The sequence below is a fragment of the Taeniopygia guttata genome, chromosome 5 (assembly GCF_048771995.1).
Source record: "Taeniopygia guttata chromosome 5, bTaeGut7.mat, whole genome shotgun sequence".
NCBI lineage: Eukaryota > Metazoa > Chordata > Aves > Passeriformes > Estrildidae > Taeniopygia > Taeniopygia guttata.
This window is the reverse complement of record NC_133030.1, coordinates 18509635-18536610: the sequence shown is the minus strand read 5'-3', so window position 1 is coordinate 18536610 and position 26976 is coordinate 18509635. Positions and strand designations below refer to the sequence as shown.

Here is a 26976-nt window from a genome sequence, read left to right as displayed (position 1 = left end):
GAATCACATTGCTTCCTAGTATCCCATTTTTTTTACCACAGATAGGTGTTGTGTTTTAGATATTTTGCTTGGCCCAACTTGTGAGATATAGGTACACAGCCATGGAGTCCTGCATCCCAGCAGTCAGAGGGCTGGAGTTTATACAGAAATGCCTCCAGCTCATGGGCATTTGCAAGGCAACTATTGGAAAAGGCAACAGTCTTCAGCTCTCCCTTTCTGGCTGCTCCTGCCATGGAGACCTGTAGCTGGTCTGAGTGAGGCTGAAGCAGGTGCCTGGTGTGGAGGCAGCAGCAGAAGAGCAGCAAAAAACCTCCTTGATTAGCCACTCAACATATCTAGTGCAACTTCTGAGGATGCCCTGATCCAGAGCCTAAGGACAGTGAGTACATTTGGATGACTCAGTGAGGTGGGACAGGGTGGAGAGGCTAATCCCTGTCTGCTCCTAAACAGTACAAAAAGGAAGATCCAAAACAAGCAAATCATCACCAACCTCCAAGGAGTCAAGGAGACTTGCTGGTGGATAGCTGGTGTTTCTCCTCCTTCGTGTCCTTGCAAGGGATCCTGGACTGGGCACTTGGAACACACGTCTTGATGCCTGCTGATGGCCTGGCTGCTTGGACACGGTGAGTATACAAGTGTGGGGAAATAATTTTTACTTTAAAATGCAATCATTTCCGCCTCCTTCAAGATTCTGCAGTGAACTTTGCTGCACTGTTGCAACACTATTTCCTACATTTGTTCAAAGAGGAAAAGATAGTTCAGGACCCTGCTTTAACCCTAACATGAGTCAGTTCAGTGTGCAACCTCAGTCACATCGACTGGTGAATCCAGACCAGCACTCAGGGAGCTGGAAAGAGGGGAGTAGTTCAGGAGGGAGCTGAGAAGAGAGGATCTGATAGGAGGAGGATAAAGCTGCTCCCAGCCCTTGAAGTGCCTGCAAGGAGGTGCAAAGGTGAGAGATGCTTAAAATCCAGCGGTCAGCTCTCTGTCCCAGTGATGGCTTGAGAAAACTGGGATGCTAGGGGTGGTCTCTGCTACAGCAAAGAGCGTGTCTGGAGCCTGCTGAGGAGGAAAGGCAGCTTGCATGTAGATTTGTGGTGTTGTTGTTGTATAGCTGAATGAAAGCATAAATCAGCCCTCCCCTCACCCTGCCTCCCCTCCTCTTTCTATGTCCCTTAATACATAAAAATAAGGATCCTTTATGTGAATAAAAGTAGAAGGCGCCTCCCCTAAGTATGTTTTAAAAAAGCCAAAAATAGTCCCAAAGTCTCAACCAAAAGCGAACATAGCCAGAATTTCTGTGGAAAATGTCTGTAGCTGAAGTGGAGTGTGTGTGTGGGGGGAGGAATTCACATTCAAACAGGGGCTGCCTGTGCAGCCGGGCATTTCTCCTTGCCCCCAGCCCTGCCCCACACCCTGGCAGGGGGCTGACCCAGCTCGGAGCCGGGACGGGACCCCGGGAGGCAGCAGAGCCTCCTCTGTGGGCTTCCCTGTCCTTCGTTGACAGTTCTTGGCAGCTCTGGCGCAACGTGTTGTTAACAGCAGTCCTAATTAATGGGGAACATGTGTGTGTTGCAGAAACCTTTTTATTTTTTTTTTTTTTTCTCTCCCCCCCCTTCTTCAGTTTGGTGGAAATACCGTAAAACTGTTTATATCCACTATAAAAGGGGTGGGGGAGGGGTTTACTATCTTCCTATCCCAAAGGTTTCCTTTACCTCAGATCAACCCATTTTGGGAACAGGCACTTCTCAAATCCCGGGGTGCCTTTTCCTAAATGCTTTCACACATCTGCACCACTCTGTCTTGCATTCCTGCCATACCATCATCTTGTCCTAATGAAAAATAGCAGACTTCAACCCTGCCAAGTCCATCTTTTTCTTTTTTTTAAGACAAAATCCTGTTTATCAAAAAGAATTTCAAAAGTTTGTTGATTTTTTCCATTCATTTACTTAAATTTTGGGGAAAAAAAAATTAAGAAACTTTTGCTTTCCCAACTGTTTTCCCTTCTTGAGTAATAAGAAAACAAATGTTTATATACCATCTGCCACCAGCATGTTCCACAGATGATGTGGTAGACTCATGTCTTCAGTTCACCCCTAGCTCAAAAATAAGGGTCCCATGTCATAGGTGACTTGCTCTGCAGCTCAAAGAGTGTTTTGGTTGGCTTAGGAATAAACACAGGAAGAGCAAAGCAAAGCATAGATCTGTCCTCAGCTGGTGCTGAACACTGAAAGGACAAGTGAGCCCAGTGCAATGCAGGATTTCTCCAATGGCTTGTAAGTGTTGTAGGGCTCAGGGGACAGAGGTACAGTGTGGCAGGGCTGTGCTGAGATAGTGTACTCTGAGTGAGTTGGACCTTGGCAGCCCTTTGTGGTGCCCTGTTATGCAAAGCACACAGACCCACAGAGTTTACTGCAGCCAGGCCTGGAGCAAGGACCACTTCCAGACCTCCCCAGGGTACAGATGATGCTGCAGGACACCCCTATAAAGCTGTGCTTGGCCTTTCTTTGATACTCAAGCTATAGAGACACCTGTAGAAATCCTTTCATAGAGGGGTGTGAATAAAATGTAAGACATGGGAAGAGAGCCCTAATGAATCTGATCTTCTTAAGAGAGGCAGATATTCCTGCTCCCACTTTGTAAATGTTGAAGAAGGAGAGATGGACTAAAAAAAACCCATCTGGTGGAAGTTGGCGGAGAAATCCATACTCCACACCCATCTTCTGAAGTTTCCTACTGCCAGGATGAGGAGAAGCAGCTGATAACCTTCTGGATTTCCCCAAGATCTGGAGAGGCTTTCACATCTCCCAGACTGGAGCATCATCCTTGGGTGGGTTCTTCTGCAGCTGGATAGATGAGGTGGGCTGCAGGATCAGCAAACAGCACAAGGGTTGTGGAGTTGTCCTTTGGATTTCAGGTTGTGTGCATGCACTGGTAACTTGGAAAAAACCTGTCATATCCTGATGAGCCTGGAAGGAAACATTATCCTAGACTGTAACCAGGTTCCTAAATGTGTTTGCTGAAGGTCCTGGGAGACTGGATATCAACAAAGAGCAGCTGTCCAGTCTCTTCTGGAGGAGGACATTTCTGAGCAGAGATGTGGGTAATACCTGTTTTGGAAAGAGTGGCTTCATCCAGCTATTTCTTGAACTTTGATTGCCGTGGTAAGCTCTTGGAGACGTATAGAGTATATAGGAGGGGAGCAGAATGATGAATAGCAATCAGTATGCAATTTTGGCTTAGGGGAAAGTTAAATCTTACATTTTCCAGGAGAATGTTATTTCTGGTGGTTTTGGTGTTTTGCGTTAAAGAACAAGTTCTAAAATTACATAGATAACACTTTTTCCTACATTTGCCCCAAAAGAGGGAAAAAAGAGAAGGCCATTTGTAAAGCCTTGCCCTTTGTTTCTTGTGGAAGACAGCAGAAAATTTGAGACCAAAGCATCAAATGTTTCACTTCTCATCAAACCCATGGAAATGTCATTTTTTCCAGGTTTACCAGAGCCACAAATATGTTCACACAAGCCGATACTACCAGTACAGCTAATGGGCAAGTCCACAGCCAGCAGTAGTTGGCACTGCCCTGGGGTATTCTTGTTACCTTAGCAGCTTGCCAACCAGGGTATCATTTTCCAGATGATTTGCATGGAACTATGGCAATTTGTATTCACCGAGGACTTGGCCAATTGGGTCATACCCACCCAGAAGGACTTGCTTTTGCAGAGCTTTAACCTTACCTTCTAAACCAACTTGCCTGAAGTGATTCACCTTTTTGTCAGGTCCTCAGCAGACCTGATGTTTCCTCCATGAAATGATATATTTATATATGTGACATTTCCTCCATGGCAATGATTGCGTGGCTTTGTGACATATCTGGCAAATCCCCACTGGGAGAGTCCAGTCTGGGTGAAACTCCAGCGAAGGAACATGGCAGGGGTACTTTGTTTTCCAGGATGAACAGAAAAGGAAGAAAAGCAAGCAAGTGGAGGAAACTAGTGGAATCCTAAGATGAAAGAAGATATGGGGTCATTGCTGAATGACTATAACAGACCTTGTCTGAGGTTACTGATCTGTGACAACCTTGAAATCTTATAGATAGCCTGTTTTTTCCCCACAGTCTGCCAAGACCTTGCTGACACATTCAGCATAAAAAAAGAACCAGCAAATGCTGGTTTCTGGATAACCCTCGTCTAATGTATTTGGTGCTTTAGCATGCAGAAAGAGAAGGCTCCATCTTTTTGTCTTTTATGAGATGCCAGTTAGTCCTTCTTATCCCCTTTTGATCCACAGACTGCACCTATCCTGTTCCCATCTTTTGTGCTTTTCAGGAAAGGGGAGCTTTTTAAAGTTTGTGATGCCTTCATGGCTCATGTAGTCTGTAACAGCTTTCAGAGAAATACCCTGACCAGCATGACCCGTTGTTTTCTGGACACTGGTGTCTAAGCAGATAGTGTTGCCAACTTCAGGTAAAACAAACTGCATTTGCCTTTAGAAGAGCAAGGCAGGAAAAGTAGCTGTAAAGTTGGGAATTAAAAGGTGAGAAGTACCACTGCTGAGCTGAGAAAGCCACAGCATGCTAGTCCTCAGAAATGTCCACAGCCAAGCCTAGGTTCATCTCAAAGAGGGTTAATGTCCAAACTGGGTGGATTTGGGGAGGTGTACTCAAAGAAGAGGACAAACCCACCCATTTTGGGTTTTCCCACAACTGAGAGTGTCAAACCAGTGTGTGCAGAGTTGACTTCTCATCACCATCCCACCCTTCAGTGCCTGTCCCCCCTGGTGCTTGCCTCCTCCATCAGTGTGCCTCTGCTGCGGCTGATGAAAAGCTCAGTGCGGTGAGGGACGTGCTGTGCACAGTGACTGTGCACACCAGAGGTTGTGCTGTAGCATTTTCTCACCAACTCTGGCTTGTTTCAGCTATGCTTGTAGCCTATACATACCTTTTTTTAGTTTTTTGCTGGACACTGACTTGGAACTCCACATTATTTTTCTACTTCAATTCTCTTGACAAATGACTGTTCAATCTAGGCCTCCCCATATCCCCTCTCTGTTTCTCTTTCTCTTGGATCTTAGCCACTCTTGGGGTTTTAACCAGGGTCTTTGACAGACATCTTCAAAGCAACCTGTTTCCTTATTCAGCTTGAGATCAGTTGTAAGTTATTCTGTGGCCAGCTTTTTTTTTAATGCAATCTCTGCTTTAGAGCATAGTGCTTATATGTTTCTTCTTTGTGGGTAGAGAAAAAGGCATTCTTCTGATTTCTGGCCTGTGGTATCAGAGCTGGATTTCTCCCTGCCAAGCACCTCAGGACTAGCAGCTGTCAGACATAACTTATGTCAGACATAAGTCTTATGTCAGCCAGTCTGACTTGTCCCACAGTCATCCTATAGCTTTCTAGGTGCAGCATGGAGTACTATAAAACTGTTCATATTTTTAGTATTTCAGCCTTGGTAAAACATCCAACTACTATGTGCAGCCACCAGCTACAGGGTTTTTTGTTTGGGTTTTTTTTTTTTTCTCCTTCTTCTGGTGTTCAGCAACCACCTAGCACTTTTCATGGTCTTTATATAAACCTGCCTCAGCTACATCTCCTCCAAAAAAAAAGCAACAGACCTTGCAAAGGCAGCTCCCTCTTTGAAAAGAGAGGTGTAGGGGCCCTTTGAGAACATGATACAACCCATCTGGACCTGTTTAGGGTGGTGAGAAGGGGTGGCACTTGGCATAAATAAAAGGTGAAAGAGGCCCTCAGCAGGGCTTTTGAATGCCTGTGTGATTTCCTATGAAGGAGGGTGTTAGATAGAAGTGGGGTAGAGGAAGAAAGTAAATGAAGGTCTTTGCTGGGAAAAGGATGAGGGGTGCTGCTGTGTCAGAGGTGTTTCTCTGAAAGCTTCCAGAAATCAGGGCTGAAGAAGACTACAGTCAGTAGAAATATTAGGGTATTGTCTTCCTAAATTCATATAGACAGGTGAGGAAAGGTACGGAGGAAATCTCCAAAAGATGCCTGTCTGTTTTCCTCTACCATGAGAGGAAATATACAGGGAGACTGGATGTTATAAAGAATTGGAAATAAGGAGGGGCTCTTCCATTATGTCTTTTATGCAAGTCCACAAGGTGAAGGCTGAACTGCTGAAGGCAATCTCTAGGTAAAGTACTTAGGAAATTGTTGTAGGAAAGAGCTGAAGTGACTGATGGCAGAAGAGATGGCAGACAAATTTGGGGGATAACAGGAGATGTGAGAAAAGTCAGATGTGTATCTTAATGAACCGAAATTGGGAGTTAAGTGACACAGAATAGTGAAGTACCGTGTTGCTGGATGAGGTCTGTCAGTGCTCCTCTGCAGCCCAGTGGCAAATCAAACTCTCTGATTTCCTGTGCTTAGAGGGGAAATTTCGGACAGATGGGCAGGAGGGGTGAGAATTGCAGCAATTCCAGCAGTTTTGAAAACCAGGTGACCTAGGAGAATTTGATAGAAGGCAAATTTCTGAACCTCTAAAAGCCTATGTGATTGCTGATTTTCCTTCATGAGTCTGATTCAAACCTGATGGAATTGTGTTAGCTCTTGTTATTTGTAGTCTGCAGCTTGACTTACAAAAAAAAAAAAAAAAAAAAAAAGTAAGAAAGAAAGAAAAGGGAAGAAAAACAAACCCTGAGGAGAAGAGGAACAGACCCAAATCCACAACACATCAAGTGGCCATGTAATACCACATTGCAAATGGGCTCACCATGGGCTTGCAGATGACTTAATAGTATATAACGTCCCACAATACTCCAGTGACTCATTGCATTTGCTATATCTGTTCAAACTCACCATTCTGAGTAAGAGATCTGCCTTCAAAAAAATCTCTAATAAATTCTGTTGCTTTGAAATATCCCTGGTGCTTTCGAGAGTATCATGGCATATCTCATCCTCTGACAACGTCTCAACCCACTCTGAGGGGCTCTGGTAGGACATGCAGGCAGTTCAGCCTCCTTCAAGCCAGATTAAAACACACTTTGAGCCAAAAGGGACTTGAGAGGGTTCCCCACAATCTTTTTGAGGTGAGCAAAATAGATGACTTGGGATAGAAAGAGTTGAGGTATATTTCTCAATATTTCTCATCTCCTCCTGCTAGCCAAGGGAGGGGAGATGCTGCATTTTTTGGGCAAGGGCAAGGAACTGTAGAGCAGTCCCATGCCAAAGATGGCCCCATGCCTTGCATGTGTGAACCATTACCAACATCCAGCCTGTTCCCCTGCAGGGCTTCCCACTGCATTGCTTGTGCTTGATTACCTTGGACTTTGACTTTAGTAGGGTTGTATTGGTACAGCCTAGTGCAAGCTAAGGTCCTAAATTCCCTACCTTCCTCTCTGCCTCATAAATCCATTTACCTGTATTTATTTGATGTATAGAGCAAATTAGTGCTGTCAATAAAATAATTGCACTGGTAGCATTAGTGGAAAGAGCACAAAGTCATGTCAGTTCTGCTGTGCACGATGCTACAGATACGTGCACAAGAGGTAGGATGCCCTGATCTGCAAGATCTTGGCTGTGGAAACAAACTTCCTAAAATCACTTTTAAATTGAATGTTTCATTTTTACAATTCAGCCCAGACTTCCTTCTGCCAGCTTGCTTTTTTTCCCAGTGAACTCTTTAGCTGCTCAGCTGAATTAATTATCACAGCTTACCACAGGTTCTTAGTTTTTACTAATTACCAAAATTGGCAATTTCCCTCTGATGTCAGTATGGGTTTTGCCCATGGAAGGACTAAATGAGACCCTTGAGATTACAGTGCTCCATAGGTTTTAGGAGAGGGAGCTTTTTATGTTGCTTCAGTGCGGGTGTGTGAGAGGGTTTGATAGAAAGCTTTCTAGCTCAGCTCTCTTTGGTTACTTTTTCCATGAAAGGTAACAGATGGTCATTGTGACGTGAACATTATTCCAATATCCACAGAGGAGGAAAAAGGACCAGCATGATCCAAACTTACAGGTTAGTTTATTTTAAGTTATTTTTTGACGTCAATAGGCAGTGATATATATAGCAAAATATTTTTCCTCCTTACTGCAGGGCCTTTAAAAGGATATCTTTGTTGTCTTAGTTGCCATAGCAGTGACAAATGTGGATATATATTCATATGCACATATATACATGTGAGGAGGGATTCCCCAACCCCGGGGCTGATTGTGTTGGCTTCTCTGCTTGTATTTCCTCTTCCTTCCGCTGTTTGAGGTGCTCCAAGGCACTAAGACAGCTTGTGAAACGTCCCCAAGTTGGAAAATGAGTATTTTCAGTCAACCATCTTGAAGCGTGGGCCTCACCATGTTTTGCAGGGCTACGTTATTTGGTGCTTATCTCTAAAAACAGGTAGCAAAGCTGGGCAGAGCAGAGCTCCTCTGGTGCCAGGTGATTGGTGTGTGAAGGAGATGACAGAGATTTGCGGTGTGATGGGGCTCCATAAATAAATTAGGAGGCTATTAGTAGTAAATGCGCTGTTTACTATTTAGATGGTTCACATGTGCCCAGATTGTGCTGAAAGGCCTTTGATGTATTTAGCTCATCCTCACCTTGGAATAGATTTTTATCTCTGTGCTCATGTTTCAAAACTGTTCCTCCCTTTCAGCAACCTACTAACATACTCCAGAGATATTCCCTCAGCGGTGTCTGTTCTTCCCTGCATTTTCCCTGCCCTGAGCTCTGCATCCTGTATACAGCAGGACTGTGATCCAGACCTGGAATGGCCCCTGAGTGCAGGCCTTAGGAAGTGAAACCCTTGCAGAAGGTTTATTGGTCTCCTTCTTACCAAGTTCAGTTGTCACTTAACTTGAGGGCCCCCTGTGTTGGTGAAGGGAGAGGATTAATACACAACACCATCCCAGAAGGCAGAAATAGGGGAATCTAAAAACCCAACCAGCCTACCTTTTTTTGGTTTTAAACTCTTGCTTCCTAATGTTTCTATTTCCCCGGTGATTTTCATACTGGGCCTTTTTCTCTTTACCTATCCAAACCTACGTTTCTGAAGCCCACAGCCTGCCAAAAATCAGCTTTTCCCTTTTTGCCTGTTTTTGTTGTTACCAACAAGTAAGATGCTGGAATGAGAACTTGGCTGGCCATTGTGTTGATGACAAATGAAAGAGAAGCAAACACAGCTTGCTTGTCTGCAGCTTCAGTGGTTCGGCAGGGCTGGCAGTAGTAAAGACATGTTATTTGTTGATAAAACATCACCAAACTCTGAGAAGGAGCTGAGAAAGTATCTCAGTGCAATCATCTGCCTGTCCTGCCTGCACCTTTGGAAATCCCAGCTTCTTGTGCTGGCTGAGCCTGGCGAAGTCACAATGGGGCACGGTTCCTGCTGGGTCAGGTCAGGAGGGACACTCCATGAGGGGCTGTGAGCACAGGGCAAATCACAACGTGCCTCTTGCAGATGTGACGTGCACATGTGTGCACATTCAGACTTTGTCAACGTAGTCTGTGTCCACATCCATCTTTACACATATGTAAATAAACATACACACACATACGTGTGTGTGTGTCCATGTACACACGTGGAAATGCCGTGCATGGAGGGAAGGCACCAAGTGCCCTGGTGTGCAGGGCAGCTAATTGGTGCTTTCTGAGTTTTAATCCCACCTTTACCAGTTCTCTACACGGTGATTTCTTTCACTAACGCCATTTAATCTCCTCCCCTTTGTGTCACTCCCTGTTGAGGCTGAGAAGTCTTCATGCAGGGACTGTCCTTCCATGTGTGTATGCCCAGTGCCCAGCACAGGAGGCCTTACCCAGAGATAATTTAGCAGCTACTGAGGAAGCTGCTGCCTGAAGGCATTTTAGGATCAGCCTTCAATGAGATTTTGGAGCTGAAGCAGGACCTGTGCTCTTAGTGGTGTGGTGGCTCCTGGAGTTAAGGATCCTTAGAGCAAAACAGGGAAGAGGGTGGTCTCATACTTTGTAAAAGTCCTGCCTCTGGCATAGTCCCTTTACAGAGGTTTAACCCCTGTAAAGGAAAAGGGTGTTAGTGTCACACCCAGACATTCTCTTGTGTTTTGGTCTATGCTGGTCAGAAAGGACCCTGTGACTGCATGCATGACCCTGTGCAGTACTGCTTACAAAAAGGTGCATGCATGCCAGGCTGCAAAGTCAAGGCGTTGCCAGGAAGCTCAACAGCCCTCTAAGGTCAGGGATAAACCCTTGCCTTACTCAAGCAGTCATGACAAATGCATGCTGGGGCAGAGGTGCACCTCAGGGCAAACCCCTCATATTTCTTGTGCTTCAAGAACATACCTTTGCATTGTCACTGGTAAACAGTTGTCCCTGGTTTGTAGTCCCTTTGGGGTGCTTCTGGTGGGTGATGGGGGCAGATTGTTCTTCACAGTATGTGTATGTCCCAGGAAGGGATGGTAGAAGCTGGCATGGTGTCTAACAGAGGCCTGTGGGAAGGGGTGCTGGAATGCAGCATATATCAAATTCTCATAATTGTGGTGGTAGCTAGAAGAGTAGGAGACAGACTTGGACCATAAAGCTGGCAGCCTGAATAGCCAAGAGGCACAGGATGGCAAGGAATGTGGAACCATGGAGGGGAAACGTGACTTTCCAAGGTTACACAGTGGGGTGGTGAGATAGCCATGAAGAGTGGCCTGACTCCTAGGCTGCTATCTTAGCAACATGACCACATTCTCCTCAGTAATAGGAGCCATGCTGAACCTTAGCCAAGCACCATCTTTGTTCTGCTTTGAATGGTCACCATTTTGAGGATTTTTGTGGGGGGAAAAGGAGTTGGACAGTAAATAAACCCATTCTTTTCTACTTCTAGAGGTATTAAAAGCAGTAGTTTTGGAAGCCAGCAGTATTACTGGATTTCTTTATTGGCCCAAACCTTCTGCAAGGCAGAAAACCTTCATCTCTGCTGCTGTTTCTTCTAAGGCTGCTGTCTTTGCTTTGAAGCATCTGAGTTGCTGGGTACTTCTCCAAGACATCTTTTTGCTTCTTGGTTTGCTTACTAGACTCAGTGGTGGAAAATGGGACCATAATAAACCTGGCTTCTCACCTGTTAAAAAAGTTGCTTTATAAGTCAAGGTCCTCCAATATGCAGAAGTCAGTAATCCCCATCCATCCATCCATCCATCCATCCATCCCCCACCCACCCAATTTTACTGACTTGATAATACATAGCAATGACCTCTACCTTGAAAATAAAGCATCAGACCCTCAATTAGTTTCACATGAAGATAAACAGATTGGTATGGAGTTTATGGATGTTAGGGACACTGATCCAGGCTCTGAACAACAGAGCCCATTTAATTTTGAGAGCTGAATCTCCACAAAATATTCACAATAAAGCCCCAAACTAGGTGCAATAAACCTAATACCAGCCAAGTTTGCAAACCCAAGCTGAATTGCAGAGAAGCCCAGGGCCAGATTTCCAGTCAACTTTGAAGCCACAGTTTTAAAGAGGCTCCTGATCAGGATTTTGGTCTTCTCACAGGCTGTGCTTCAAGTGATTTCCACCAGCCAGGATTTGAGCTCACTGCTGCCAAATCCCAAACTTGCTTAGGATGGAGCAGTGGCAGTGTCCAGAGGTGAGTTTTAGCCATTCCTAGCGCACAGTTTGGTGTAGGACTGGTGCCCCAGGGAAGGTGCTCTCAGTCCAGCCAGCAGCATGGGCAGGGCTGAATGGCAGGCAGCTTCCCCTATAGATTGTAATGGTTTCATTTTCACTGGGTTTCAGCACTTGGCATTTTGGGCTGAATTTCACGCCAAGTTTTAAAATCCAAGAGGCCCACAGGCCTTGTGGACATGCAAAACCACCAATGTAATGAAAATTGGTTTAAAATTGATTTAGTTAAAAAGAAAAAGGAAAAAGAAAAAAATAATTCAAGCCACCATGTGGAAACATTTAGAAGAGTCAGTTATGAAGTTTAACCAAATGGAAGTGAATGCCTTTGAATGTGTCCATGCAAAGCACTGGCACTGGCAAAAGGAAATCTATTTACCATGAATTTTAATTAAACCAGTTGAGCTCTTTTTAAATAAGAAGAATTGAGTAAAATTTAGCAAAATACCAGTACTCGTTCTTAAACTTCCAGAAATGCATCAGTCTCACAGTCACCTTTGTAAACTTTTTCAGACGCATAATGTAATTTTTAGGGGGCTGGGCATTGGTATTTCAGTCCAGGTCCTTGAATATATTTACTAAAATGCCCAAGCACCACTGATTTCTAAGAGGATCTAATGCCTTTGAGGATTTTGGCTTGCAGACCTCATGCTGGTTAATCTGAGGACAGTTTTCTTCCCTCCTTGGTCAGCTGAAAAACTGTGACTGGACTTCAGGATCCTAAATGACTTAAGTGCAGTAGCAGCTTATTCTGTTGTTAACGTTTTGAGGCTATGAAGCACTGTAATCAAAACACATAGGGCAGGGAGATGCGCTGTAATCCCAAGGCTTCCAGCCTCTCATGGGCTTGTGGAAATCATCTCCAGGTTTGGCACTTAATGGTCCTTGCTTGATGTCAAACCTGTTTGGTCAAGGCATAAGTTTGAGTGAATATCTTTATTTTGTGTTGTTTCTGTGCAGACTGGGTAATTTCCCGTTGAATAAAGAGCACTCAGCAGTCCCTGTACTAGGTTTCAACACAACAAAGAGCAAGCTTCAAATTTCCAGGTAGGTTGTCCTGACAGCGGCATGGAAGAGATTTGTGGGTGTTTTTGCTGAGCTCTCACAGCAGCACCAGTGGTCTTTGTCCCACAGTTGTTTTGTTCTGTGTATTGTGGTTCCTTGTTGGGTTTTTCCCCTTGCTGGGGTTGTCCTGCAAACCCTACCTGCAGTGCCACAAGCGCAGGATACTTTTGCTCCCTGTCTTTCCCTTCAGCATCTGCCCATGCGCACAGCTCTGCACATAAACACAGCAGTCTTAGAAGGGATGTGATCAAAAGGTTTTAGAAGGGTTCTGCATGTTATGAAATGTTTTGAGGCTCTGAGCCCAAAGAGGGAACTCCATCATGAATTCCCCATGTATAACTAATTTGGGAAAAGGGATTAAAATGGGACAGAGCTTCTTGCTTTTTCTCCTCCCTCCTCGATGGCCCCTTTCAGAAAATTAGGGGGCCCCTCTCCAAGGAGAAACTGTTGAAAATTGCACACTGCTTTCCCTTCCCCTTCCTCCTGAACATAGCCAGAACAGCAATATACATTTCTGAGGTTTGGCAGCAGCATCTGAAAGCATGTTTTTTTGCCAGAGAGGACTGGCTGATGGGGGCCAAAGTGCATGTGGGTCGGGGGGACACTTGGGGAAGAGAAGGGAAGGCACCTGTACCCTCTCTTCCTGCCACTGCTACTACACGTCTTGTTCCCACCATTTCCCAATTGGTACCTGATGATCATGTTTATTCTCTGGATTGTATCTTGGCTGCTGGAATGAGAGCCATCAGGCAAGATTTGTGCCTGAACTTCAGTTTCATAACAAAAGCAGAGACAGTTGTTCTTGCGACAGACCTCTCTCGGACTGAACGAAAACATGTACGACCCATGTGCAGTCCATACAACTGAGAAATATGTTAGCTAAGCTAGTCCAGAGCTAGTGATGATCCTGGTTTATGTTAAGCTTTCCTCTGCTGTATCATCACTGCCTTCCTCCTGCCAGCCCCATCTCCATCCTGCCTGATGAAGCACCAGTCCCAGCAGCTTGCTAAAAGCCCCTTGGTCTGCTGTGGTTCTGGTTGCTGCAATGTCTAGACTGGTATCTGGTGCTGCAGCACACACTCACGTTTTTAGCACCATGCTGAAATCTAATGATGTCATCTCTTATGGCTCAGAGGAAAAAATTTCCATATCATTTCAGAATTTTTATGGAAGGATTTGAAAAGTTTGGAAGGGGGGGGGTGTGGAAATTTTGATGCCCAATGAATCTGAAACTCGAAGTGTTTTCATGGCTCACAAGCTCAAAAGCCCTTCCTGCACTTCCTCCTCTGCACCTTTCTTTTCTTTAAAAGGAAAAGGGAGAGAAAAAACAGAAGAGGACAATAAAAGAGTTTCTCTCCCTTTCTGAACAGCACTTTTGAAATGTCATAAATGAAACTTTCTCTGACCATTTTGTTAGCATTTAAAAAAGGGTTATTTAGTTAGAAAGAAGCCTTTATTTGATAAGAAGTCCAGACTATTTCCAATTATTAATATTCATTTATGGGCACAAACCTGTCTTTTGTTGTACATGTTTGATGTGGAGGTTCTAGGGCATGCCCAAAGCCCATTCAGCAGCAATGGGAACTTACAAATGTTTCCTTATTGTCTGCCATCATAATTAAGAGAACAAATATGTACATTTAGCTTGCCACCTTCCTCATCCTGGGATGGGAGGAGGCATTCATGTTCCAGTGATCTATTGCCCCATGGTTTAATTCTGCTAAACTTCTGCCAGTCCACAGCAGAAGGGTAGATGGAGTTGTTTCTGCTGCCCCCAAAGTTCAAGCCCCCATCAGAGGAGCTGCAGCCATCAGCGTGGGAGAGGAGAGAGGGGCTGCTGTTATTCATGTTTTTTACATGGCTGGGTTCCACTCTGGCAGACGGGAGAGACTGAAGTCTGAAAGCCGTGGGCTGATAAGTGGCTTTTGAGAGATAAGATATGAAAGACTCTGTAATTCTGGAAGAGAGTGTTGAGTAGTTTATATGTGTAAGTCCAGATGTTCAATAGAAGGAGCTGTTCCAACCCTTCAGCTGAGAATGTCTGCTTGCACGTGTATGGTCGGATGTGCTCATGGCAATGGCCAAGCAATGAGGTCCCCAGCAGCAGCAAATGGAGCACTGAGATCCCTGTGGAACTCAGGGAAACCACAGGGTTAATGTTCAGGTAGTGTCCCATTTCCATTTTGCTTTGACAGATGTATTCCACTGAGAACATGAGCACAGGAGCTGCACACCTCTTGGTCTCAGGGGCTGCCTTGCTGGTCCAACGGGACTCTAATTTACTACTGGGCCATTAAATGCTATCCACATGTAGCTGGTGTCAATGCCTAAGTCTTCCAGAACACAGAGACGCTCACGGATAGACTCCCTACTTTCTCCTCTGAGTAATGAGCAAGGTGCAAAGTAGCTCTCCACTCACATCTGATGGAGCTATGGTGAGAGGGGCCACTGCAAGTCAGGAAGAGGGTTTGTCCTTGCCTCTAGTGTCAGGCTTTGGAGCACAGTTCTGGGATTTCAGGATATAACCTGCTTACCAGCAAAGCCGTGTGAGATGTCTCCTCCAGAAAGTGCTTTTCTTGCAGAGGCAAGGCTTGTGTCCAGAACAGCTGGACCACTTAACTGCTCTTGAATGTGAATCATAGCTGAAGGAGGGCTGCATTTAACTAGAAGCGTATCTTATCAGCAGCCCATGTCTCAAACATGCAGTCACAGGGTAAAGGCTGTTTGAGTCAGAGAGAGATTCAGGGCCAGGTTCCCAGGATCTGTCAATTGGGGATAGCTTCCCTAAAATGGATATAGCTGTATTGATTTAAATAGGGTGGGAATTTAGCCCTGAATATTCTGCAAGTACATGAACTGTCATTTGCCACGATTTTTCCAAGGAGGCACATCGTTTTTTATTGTGAGCAAGATCATTGCAGACAGGGAAACAGATAAGCAGTTGGATTTTCTTTTGGGCTGTGATTTTTGGAATAGATGCATTGTTTCATCTAACGTGGGCTTGCATAGTTTGGTGTTTGAACAGAAACAGAAAACATCCGTACTTAATGAAGCCTCTTCAGAACCAAACTCCCATAATTTACCTATTTGTCTCTAAGAGGAAGTTTTATGTGGGGCCCTTGGACATTTTAATTGGTAGGCATCACCAGGTTGTTCATGTATGCACAAGGGCAGGTTATCACTCACCTGGAGGATCTAAGTGAGGTGCTGGGGATCCCTATCTTCTCTGCAGGGTTGGATATCCCCCAGGGAGGCCTTTCCAAGTTTTGCCTGCCGCTTGCATGCACAGCCTGCTGACTCTCCTGTCCCCACTGGTGGGATGGTGACCCTGACAGGGCGTGTGATGGGCAGTGGGGGGTAATGGCCTCTTGAGCATGTACTGTGTGTTGGACACTCACATGTCATGTAGTGGCTACTCTTTGCACGTGGGGATGCCCTGCTGAGAGCCAAGCAAAGCATGGTAGGTTCATGTGGCAAAGAGATGTGTCTGCAGGAGCTAAGGCAGGAATGGTTAAAGTGGGGTTGGGAAAGACCCTTGGCCTGAGAGTGATCTGGTTGCTGGAGTGTGAGCAGCCCATGGTGCTGTGTCATTGTGTCCCTGTACAGCAGTACTCTACCTACTTCCTAAAATCCTTCTCGCCTGTCACAATGCCTTCAGGCACCACCAGCTGCTCCTGAAAGCTGCAGCTGCAGAGGAGCATGACCACAGCACTCCTCTGTTCCACATTACAGCCCGGGATCCACCTCTGTTGCCATTAGCGTGCATTCCTCACTCTGATTCACAGTGGCATCTCTCTCTGCTTCTTATTCATTACCCAAACATCTTGGCGAGCAGCGGCCTGTTAGTGGCTTTGGTCACTTGGCACAGGCATTGGAATCTCATGGTAAACCCAGAGACACTTTATGGAGGTGTAATATCTTGGTTTTGGTTCCCATTGCATTTTTGTAGCACAGTGGCCAAAAACACATCAAAGAAGTGAGTCTGGCAATGAGCACCAACCCCAAATTCATTACACTCCAATTAGGCTGTTAGGAAGAGATAAAAGAAGCAGCAAAACTGAATGTCCCCCTCAATTTCTGTTTGCTGAGGTTACTTCTCTCTTTTGTGGTCTGGGTCCCTGGGTATCTTAGTCCACCAGGACCAGTGGTGGTGTGTGCTTAGGGGCAGCTGAGGCATCCTTCTCATTAAAGCCATGATTGGATCAAAGTGCTTTAGACAGTCCCCAAGGAAGAGTGAAAGATTTTTCTTTCTGTGCCTCCCTTTGGGACAAAGCTTTTTCATTATTTCACCTCCTTGTCCTGGTCCTTTTCTTCTCTCTGCAGTTTGTGATGGATGTGGATTCCTTGCTGCAAAGCATTAAGGCCAGGACTTTGGGCAGCTGAGGCAATGGGCATTGTGTCTTGCAGCATCCTTTGCTTGGATGGAGTGTCTACAGCTGTCTCTTGGTTAGGGTCATTCCTCTGAGGGCAGGAACAAAGCAGCAATTACTAAGATAGGTATATCAAGAAAGAAAATCAGTAGCTTGGGGATTTGGGTGAAGAAATATTGCATTCCAGTATCTCCTCTCAATGGTTTATTAAATTGGCAGATCTCTTTAAATTGCCTACCATTGCTTCTTCCCACAGCACCAAGTACAGGAACAACCAGGGCTTGAATGGCAACAGCATATATGGAAAAAGCTGCCCTGGCTGTTAGCTCCTGGCAGAAGTAGTTGCAAATGAAGTAATCTTTTTTATATTTACCCATATTTTATTTATTATCTAGATACCTAAATAATGGTAACGTCTTCTATAGAGAAACAAAGAAGTTTTACAAGCAAACAAAATTGCACCTTTTAACAAACATTGATTTTTGCTGTTGAAAGTAGTGTCAGTTCCCCCCTACATCTTGAAATGTGAAAACTCCCTATAGTCAGGCAGAAAAATGAGGATTTCCAAAAACATTCAGGAGTGATTTGTTCAGTTCAGAAAACCTGATAAAACCTGTGAAAATTTCTTGACAGCTTTATGGATAACACTGACTCTATCCTCAAATGTATCTGGCTTCGATGGATAAAGAATATTTCTGTTTGTTAATGTAAGCTAAAAGTGCCTTTTCATAAAAAGTAGAAAACATCACAGTAGGGCCATGGTGTCTCTGTGGGACATCTGGGATGTCCAGAACTTGAGTAGGACAGGGAGGTAAAGTCATCAGTGGTCCTCAATAAACTCCTGCATTTAAGTTATGCATCCAGGTGAATCTCTCTTAACTAGAGGGTTTGTGACTCGTCTCTCTGACTTTTCTTCAGGGCACAAACCATCTTCTCCTCCACTTGTCGTAGTGGTCATGGGAAGGAAATCTGTGCACATGAGTTAGTCTTCAATCATATCCTCTCTCCTGGATGTCTCCCATGGCAATAACCTCAGGCAACAGCATGGCATGAGTGTGCCATGCAGTTTAGATATGGCCCAAACCCATCTCTGAGTCCAGGGACGGTCTGCTCTTACTGTGTGACAAAAAGGTAACATATCCACTGCACAAAACACGTTGGGTAATAGTTTCCTTAATGACTGGAACAACTGTCAGTTTGTCAGATCTTATTAAGCAAAGTAAGTGAACAGTACTTCTCTCCTTTTTTTTCTCATCCCTTCCTTTACTGTAACCTTGATGACAAAACCGGCTTTGTCTTCACTGGGAGAAAATGGGGTGCTAAGTAGCAGGTAAAACAACTAAAGCTGTAATTCCAGAGAAGTCACTGGAATTGTATTTTTTGCTTCATTTTCCAGATCAAGAAAATGCTGTGTTTGGGCTGGCCTGTTAGCTCATCTGAAAATGTGTAAACCATCTTGTCTTTCCAAGGCATTTACTTGGTCTCAACCACACTATTTTGTTTTCATTAATCTTAGCTGATGCTCTATATTCCCACTAAAGATCAGTGTCTATTGTTCTTCTGGCTGGAGACCACAGACAGCGGACCACAGATGCCAGCAGGCATACAGGTGATCCTTCTCCCTGCAGACACAACTAGCTCTTTCCTCTGCACCACAGGAGGTTTATAGAGAACCCTGGCTTAGGCCCTGGTCACCAAAGAGTGGGCAAACCTGTGCCCCCAAATAATAGAAAGCAGTTGATGTCTTGCAGGGAGCCAGCACCAGCAGTTTCCTCTTAGCTGTCTGACAAGGGAGGAAAAGGCTGCAGGAAGCCAAGAAGCCTCAAAGAGATCCCTGAGCACAGCTCAAAAGGGATTTCCTAAGCTCACCGCAAAGCCGCAGGGGAGGACAACTGTTCAGATGCTTTTGATTCAGCACACTGTGGTCCAAATCCCACTCCCTACATGTGCTTTTTCCAGAGCAGCACTGAGCTTCTCCACAGTGTATAGAGCCTACCCTGCCAGGACTGGCCTCTTTGGTAGCATCAAGGCTCAAGGAAGGGGGCTTTGGGGTACCTTTCTCCTCACTGAGGAGGGAGCAGGGTTCAGAAATGGGATTGAACACTTCCTTGGGTGGCTTGTGGTATGGCAATTACTCAGGTAGGACAGGTGCTGCTGACTAGCTGATAAAGGGAAGAGGTGGGAGAAGACTTTTCTTTGTGCCTAGGGCCACATGGTGAGCTAATATCCAAAGGCACATTTTTCTCCCTCGTGCCCTGATCTTTGCTGTGCAGGGGAAGGGCAACTGCTGCAAACAGGCACCAGAATATGTTCTGGGTGTGTGGGAGCCCTGGACCCTCATGTCGGCAGGGGCATTTCCCCATTGTTCCATTTGTTACTGGCTCTCTGAAAGTCTGCAAGACAGGAAAGAACTTCTCTCTTCCACCCCATGATCTTTTTGTCTTTGAAGTCTTCCACTTTGTTGTTGTTATTGTTTGTAAAACTGGTCTCTGAAGGATCTCCTCTCCACATTCACACACGTGATCATTAAAGACTTCCAGAAGAAATTTGAGTTTGGCTGGAAATTGTGTTCAAAACCTCTCCCTGCGGAGGAAGATGAAAAGATTCATACAGAAGGTTTTCACCTCTTCTGCCAGGAACTGCAGTTCTTTGGATTCACTTGAGTGACCCATCAACTTCCCGTACTCTCAGCTCAATCTGTGTCACCATTTTCCAGCTAACAGGCATCCAGTGCTCCAAGAAAGAGTTGTCAGCTGGGTTGCAGCAATGTCAGGAACTAAGGACAACCCCTTATTGGTAAGGCATTTCGAAATCTGTGCCTCACATGTTGATAGTCAGAAGCTTCCTGATAGGCCCCCGAGGCAGCTCTTCTTCCACTGCACATGCCTTGATGTAGCTCTGCCCACGGCTGGGAAAGAGGTACCAGGGCATCTCCTGCCCTGCCACCAGCAGCCAGTTTTAGCCTCAGCAATGAAATCATTATGCAGGTGGAAGTCTTGCTCCTTCCCGTTTGTAATGTCTATGCTAGAATATTTCATTAATGAAATCACTGATGTTTATTACCTACTAAATGATCTTTCTCCCCAACAATCTCTGAGGGTTATTACCACAAAGACTTGCACAACAGATGTTAAAAGCCATCACTTTAAATCAACATATACTTTTATTAAAAACAAAACCAAATGTTTTTTTTTTTTTTCTAATCCCTGCATTCCAGTCACTAAAGCTGAGATAATCTTCTGGAGAAGCTAATGGATATTGTTAATATCTGGATTGAATTTATAAAGAGCTAGGAGAGAACAAACAGGAGAGCAGAGACAACCTTCAGCAGCAGCAGCAATGAAGACAATCTGTGGTGCTTTGCTAGCAGAGCTTTATTTGTGCCAGCCATTTCGTCCATTCAGGATGATGCACAAGATGAAATTGGGTATTTGTAACTATGCCTTGCACTTTTTTTCCCCCTCACTCAGGATCCCAGGTTTAAGGAGTTAAGCAACTGTAATGTCAAAAGTGTGTATTTGTTGTCAGCCATTTTTCATTCCTTGTGGTTTGCTACAGAAATCTAGACAGGCTGTTGTTTGTGGTCAGTTTAATGCAATTTGAAACTTTTGTAAAGGTGACTAAGGGTCTGACATCTTCAGTCAAAGCTTATTTTTTCCTCCTGCTCATGAATGGAGCCAAGTCTAAGCAAGAACAGCCTAGGTTCAAATCTTTCTAATTTACTGGTGACTGCTGAGGATGAAGGATTTGCTTAACTTAGGAGTGACACAAGGAGCAGATAAAAAGTTTTGGATCCTGATTGCATCGAGTTGATATTGTCACTAGTGAGCTCTAAAAAAAACAGCAATACCTCATGAAATTGAAACAATTACACTTTACAGTGCGAGTGGTGCTGCATAATCCATGCTAGTGTGAATGGTGATACAAGATAAGCAGGGCAACATGAATGATGGTCCACGTGTGGCCTTGCTTTCCAATTTCCACAAAAAGGTTTCCAGTTTGACCTTATTTATGCTGGGGACTTTCTCAAAGATTTCAAAAGATCTCCTGTGAATTGACATGTTTCCAGTTGATCTAAACTCAGAAATCAATTCTAGCATGTAGACTTCAGTGGAAAATTTTGTAATAAAACCCATCTTGTGACATTTCATCAGGTACTGGAGAAGAACTTTCTCCAAGAGACTATTTCCCTGATGCTTTCTTTTCCCTCACTTTGGGTAATTTTGTTTTAAGACCTGCCGTGAGTCATGTCCATCGTAGTGGATTAGGAATGGTGCCTTTGGCATGTTTCAGAATGCTCGGTTTGGAAATAACGTTATGGTTTCTGCAAACAGTGTAAACTGAAGATGTGCAGAGCACTCATTCCTAGAGCTTCAGAGTGCCCCAAGGGATGGCAGGGCTGGCAAACATGCCTCCCTGATTTCAAAACAGAGGGGAAGCAATCTAAACCAAGGGTGCTCTTCCCACCACTCTATCCATCTGTAATCACATCCCAGTCTGACTGCCCACCATTTGCAATAGCCATCCAGTCTGCCTCTCAAGAACCTCCTTCATTGTCTTCACCTTTCTTAGATTAAATAATAAGTGGCAAACACTGTTTTTTCTCTTTTTGTCCTCTTTTCTTTTCTTTCCCTCCCCACCCCCCCTCTTTCCCTTCTCCATTCCTTAGCAGAGCCTGATGTCACTCTCTCAACAGATATGTGGGAGGTTCGCGCTGGGATTTTCCTCCCTGGGATAACGCACAGTGTTTACTGTCTGTTGGCTTTCCGGTGGTCTCCGGCCTCCAGCAATGGGAGTCACGAGGTCCTTTCCCCCCCGTCCCATGGTCTGTGGTATCTGTTGTTTTCTGAGCGCTGGAATCTTTGTCCCCGTTACGTAGCCCCAAACCTGACCTTGTCGGAGACCACACACGGGTGTCTCTGGATGAGAGGGGAATGTATGGAATGTTTTTCAATGAGCAGTTTATGAAATTCCTTTCCTATATGTTTCAGAAATTCTTTAAGTTAAAGAGCACAAGCATTTCTCCAAGGAAACTAGAGTTCGCAGGAGCTCAAATGCAGGCACTTGTTTTTAAAAACATTCTTTATTAAGAAGAGGGGGGGAAAAAAAGGAGGGGGTGAAAGAGAAAAGAGAAAATGTAAACAAGAAAGCCTAATTCCCCGCTCTGTAATGCACAGGCAGGAATAACAGCACAGTGGGGCTGCACTCCTTTGAGGCCTGAGAGCAGGCTGTGTCTTCCCTCCAAGTGATAGAGCTGAACCGACTCTGTGTATGCCAGAGAGTTCAAGGGGTGAGACCCACAGAGCCTCATCCTGACCCACGAAATATGGGGAAAGAGGAAACAGGCCAAAGCTGATTGTGGCGATGCCCGAGATAGGCAAAAGCAATGCTGAGGACAAGGGGATGCCTTAAATCCAGAAGACTCTCTTGAAGAGGAAAGCATATGGCTTTTAGGCATGTTTTCCTCAGACAGTGTTTTTTATATTCACACATTGAAAATAGCAAAATCAGGTATTTATACAAAACTTGACAGAGGAAACCAGAGCCAAGTTCTATTTTTTTTTTTTTTTTTTTTTGTATGCAACTGAAGTGCAGGGGTTAGAAGAGGAAGGGCTCTGGCCAGGGCACTCTCTGCAGTGCAGGGCTGAGTCCTCACGAGCTGAGGGAAACCAGCTCTGCCTGGGTGTGTGCTCCAAGCACTGAGCTATTGTATGATAAGGTGGTACCACCTCTTCCTCTGTTTGTATTTTGGACAAAAGTGGAGTTGCCGTTGCATGTTTGAAGGGCCCTGGCTTTGGCGGCCATGCTCCAAGAGGTCCTGGGGAGGTATGGATGAAGGTGAAGAGGGGATGTGGGCATGGAACTGCATGTCAAAGCTGAGGTACTTTCAGGCATTCTCCAAAGCAGAATTAGTAATTTTAAGAACTCAGTGGTTTCCAGGGACTGAGGAGGACCTTTGTCTGGGCCTCGCATACCTCAGTCCCACTTTAAGTACCTAGGTCCCTTTTTGGATCTGGGCCTAATCTGCTAATTCAAATCCAGCTTGCATGCGTCAGAACTGTAAGCCAATATAGAGTTGGCAGGAAATGGCTTTCCTATCCTGTGAACATTTTCAGAATTTTTTTTAACCAAACCTGGGTTTAAAAATTGGGCCAACAGCCAGAATTTTGAAAATTTTTGCAAAATGAAAACCCAAGTTCTGAATCCTTTTCCTCTAACATCAGCTAAAACATTTGATTTCAATATTGACTTCTGCTTTGTGTTTTGTTCTTTTATTACTAGTGGTTTAATTTTAAAAACAAAAGTGGAATTTAAAACTGGAGGGAGTTGGTTGAACTCTCTTGCCCCATCAAAAGTCTCGGGTTTGACGGATTGGCATATTCTGATCTGAGAGGCATTTCATCAGAAACAACCGTAGGCCGATGAGCTGCAGCTGTTGGCATCTGGTGGCAGTGGTCTGTAATAAATGAGTATGTCAGTGTAGTGCAACAGATGAAAAACATAACAGCTGGTGTACACTGGCTATCTCAGCAGAGGCACCATCTCATAGACACAGGAGATGATTTTCCTTCTTATGAGGCATAGTTTCTTATCTGCTGGTTGAGGAACTGGTGCTGTGACTTGTAGTATCACTGTATGGATCATGGCGTGATGGACATGGTTTGGATCTGGGACATTTCACCACTGTATGCCATTTATGCAACAGATCCATAACAGTATCTTTTAACAATCTGCAGTATGCCTAGGACTTCTCCTGCTGTATATAAATTTGAATTTTACTTTCTATGCCTTCTTTTATGTTACCCTCTATGCCTGGTGCCTGTTCTTCCCCCTTTGGTTCTGATCCAAAGACCATTGGAATCAACCTAAGTCCTTCCAGCAGCTTCAGTGGGCTTTGGAGCAAATCCTTTGCATGCTAAAGAACCTTTGTCTCACCTTTCAGAATCACAGAACATTCTGAGTTGGAAGAGACCCACAAGGATCATTGAGTCCAACTCTTAAGTGAATGGCCCATGTGGGGATTGAACCTACAACTTTGGCATTATTAACACCATGCTCTCACCAACTGAGCTAATCTCAGACATTTCCTGGAAAATACACTCCTTTCACAAAGCTTTTAAGCACAGCTGATCCCATGTAACTTTTGCATTACTTTGCAATAGACTTTCCTCCACTAAACTGTATGTGGGTCAACTGAAGGAAAACCAGGATTCACTGATCAGGGTTGCTCTGTGTTTGTTCTGTCAGAGCACACAAGCAAGAAAATAGATTGTTTATTAGTAGTGAAGATGAGTTTAAAAATGTGATAAGTGCCATCTAGAAACATGTGTCATAACTCTTTCACTGTCATATAATATTCTTGAAGAGATTTGCAGTTTCTTTCCCTGTGATATTGAGAGGCTTTTGGAACTAGAGTATGGAAATGTAATGAAAATATGCGGGTGTGGGGTGGCTCACTTCAGTGTCTTCTTGATTCCACTGGCCAATAATTTAGAAATATATTGCAGTTTAAAAAATCCTGTGTGCAGTGAAAGCCAGAGAGATGTCAGATCTGTAGTCTTCCATCATACCAGGTGTTGTCTTTCCTTGGAGGACAGTGAATGCTGTTGGCTCACCATACAGCAGTTCTTATCTGTCCCTGTATGACATTGTGCAAACAGACCCGTTCAGGCTGTGCTGACAAAGTATTCCACCATTTCTTTTCTATTATTCTCTACCCTCAGCTGTTCTTAATCCCACAGACACTCACTTTGTGTGCCATTTTTTTTCTCCTCTCCTGCTCTCTGTCCCTTCTGTCTCCATAATGAATGCTAGTCCTACAATGATGTTAACTGATCCAGAACTGCCATTTGCGTAGCACAGATGACATGCGAACACTAAATAATTGTCTTTGCCCTGAAAAGACTAAACCGCTGGAGAAGATGCATCGGATTCAGAAAGGTGCTTGTTCAGGACTGAATGTCAGGTTGAAGAGAGAAGCCCAACCCAGTGATATGGTCACCTTCTCTTATTGTTACCCAAGTGATGGTTCACCTTGCTATGGTCAGTAGAAATATTAATCAAAAGCATTATTACACCTGGGGCCAGCCCCTTGCACCTTCACGGAGTGTCAAGCAGACATGAAGCCAATATTCCTACCCTGAGTAGCTGGTGGTCTCCTCAGGTGAGCCACAGACAGTGGCATGAGGAGCAGAGCAGCCTCCAAGAGCAGAAGAGCAGGCAGCTGTCGGTGGCATTATGGATGGGTAGGGCTAACTGTCCCTTCAACCAGAATTGTGGGGATCTCTTGAGGAGGAGGAGGTCAAGGGAAGGTGTGGAGAAAGATAGTTATTCAGAGTTTCCATAAGAAATAGAGCTGTTTGGAGGATTTTAAGAATGGGAGGAGGCCATGAAGAGGGTACAGAGCCTGACCAACTGTATGGAAGTAATGGAAGGGGCAGAGAACAGAGACTGACACTGTCTGGAACCCTGCTAAGTTTAAGTTTCAAGATCAAAGCAGAACATCCTGGAATTATTGAAATAAAGTATAGTAACTGATATAATTATATTTGCTGGCTTGAAAAATGTTTGGAGGTTTAGAAATTCACTCTTCTACATGGCAGGAAGGCGGGGAGGGGAAAGGAGTGGGTGGGGGTTGGAGGGGGTGTGAAGAGAAATCAGAGATACTGGGAAAAAACCCACAACCTACTGATCTCACAGAATAACATCATTTTTGAGGGTGACGGAAATCTTTGTTCTCACTGAACTCCTACCATACAAAAGTTTAGCTTGTGGACATTGCAAGAGTAGAAAAGGCAATTGAAAAAGCCCTGTCCAGACTTGCCTCTCCTCTCCTAATTTGCTTTCAGATCTAGCCAGTTCTATCCTCAGTATGCCCTATGTCACTGCATTGGATTTTTTGCTGTACAATGAAGTTGTGAACCTGAAGAACAGTGACTTCCATCCAGTTGTCTCTGCAGTTTTCCAAGCCAAAAAAGAACAAACAGAATGAGACCATCAGCCTATCTAAGAGAAGTGAACACAACTTCACTTTTAAAGCCATCTGTCAAACAGCTGGTTTCAGAAGGAAAATTTACCAAGCAGGAGTATGGAGGAACTCATGATTATTGTTTTGTTTTTTCCCTTCCTTTCATCTGGCTAGGATTAAGTATTTTGTTTTTCTCTTCTACATGCATCAACATGCCACCATGGGACTATATTACTTCATACACAGATGAACAAATGTAAGAAAAAAGAGTTACCAGTGCTTATATGGAACATCAGCTGGTTTGAGGTAGAAACTGCTCAGGGCTGAAGCAGAGGTGTGAGAAGCACAGCATTAGCTCCTAGGCAGGGGAGTGAAGTCAGCAGCTTTCTCTGCATGTTGGGGGAGAATGTGAAATTTCAGGTCATTCCAGAAGCATGGGGGTGAGTTTAGAGAAGTGTTAGAGAATACGGAAGGGAAATTTCGCTAGCTGATTCAAGGTTGGCTTATTACAAAATCATGGGAATCAGGGTTAGAAAAGAAAACATGTTCTATTAAGTCATTCTATCCAGTCCCTGCAACCAGCCAGTGTACACTTCCTCCCATGGGCTTTCCAGGCAAGGTTAACCCTTAGAGAATAATGAATGGTCATTGCTGTAGTACAAAAGGAAATTGGCTTCTAGATTTCTTCCCCCTCGCTCCCCTGGAAAGGCATCCTTTCCTCTTTCTGATTTACATCTCCTCTGCCCTTCCCACCCTGCTGAGAGCCCTCAGACAGTTGTCTTCTCCCAGCTCAAAAATAAAGGTCAAGAAATACTGGTATCAGAAAAAACAAAGATTTAGGAGGTGACTTAAAAGATGGATGGTCAGAGAAGTTCTTAATCCCTTAAGAGATATGTTTCTTTCTTTTCCTATTCTAAAGAAAGCTCCTTCCTGCCCTCCTACCTGCTTTGCAAACACTTAGCAGAGATGATGATTTACCAGTTGTTATC

General features: G+C 44.5%; 1 long non-coding RNA gene across 5 annotated transcripts in view; it reads left to right on the top strand.

The window, feature by feature from the left end:
• Positions 1 to 381: 381 nt before the first annotated feature.
• Positions 382 to 26976, top strand: part of LOC115495484 (uncharacterized) — a 93481-nt gene continuing 66886 nt past the window's right edge. For 3 of the 5 annotated variants that reach the window (XR_012056265.1, XR_012056264.1, XR_012056267.1), the window contains exons 1-2: positions 8558 to 11549; positions 12545 to 12631. This is a non-coding gene — a long non-coding RNA (uncharacterized lncRNA). Of the gene's footprint in view, positions 624 to 643; positions 953 to 8557; positions 11550 to 12544; positions 12632 to 26976 lie in introns of those variants that run through there. The other 2 variants (XR_012056266.1, XR_012056268.1) reach the window with 2 other exon arrangements.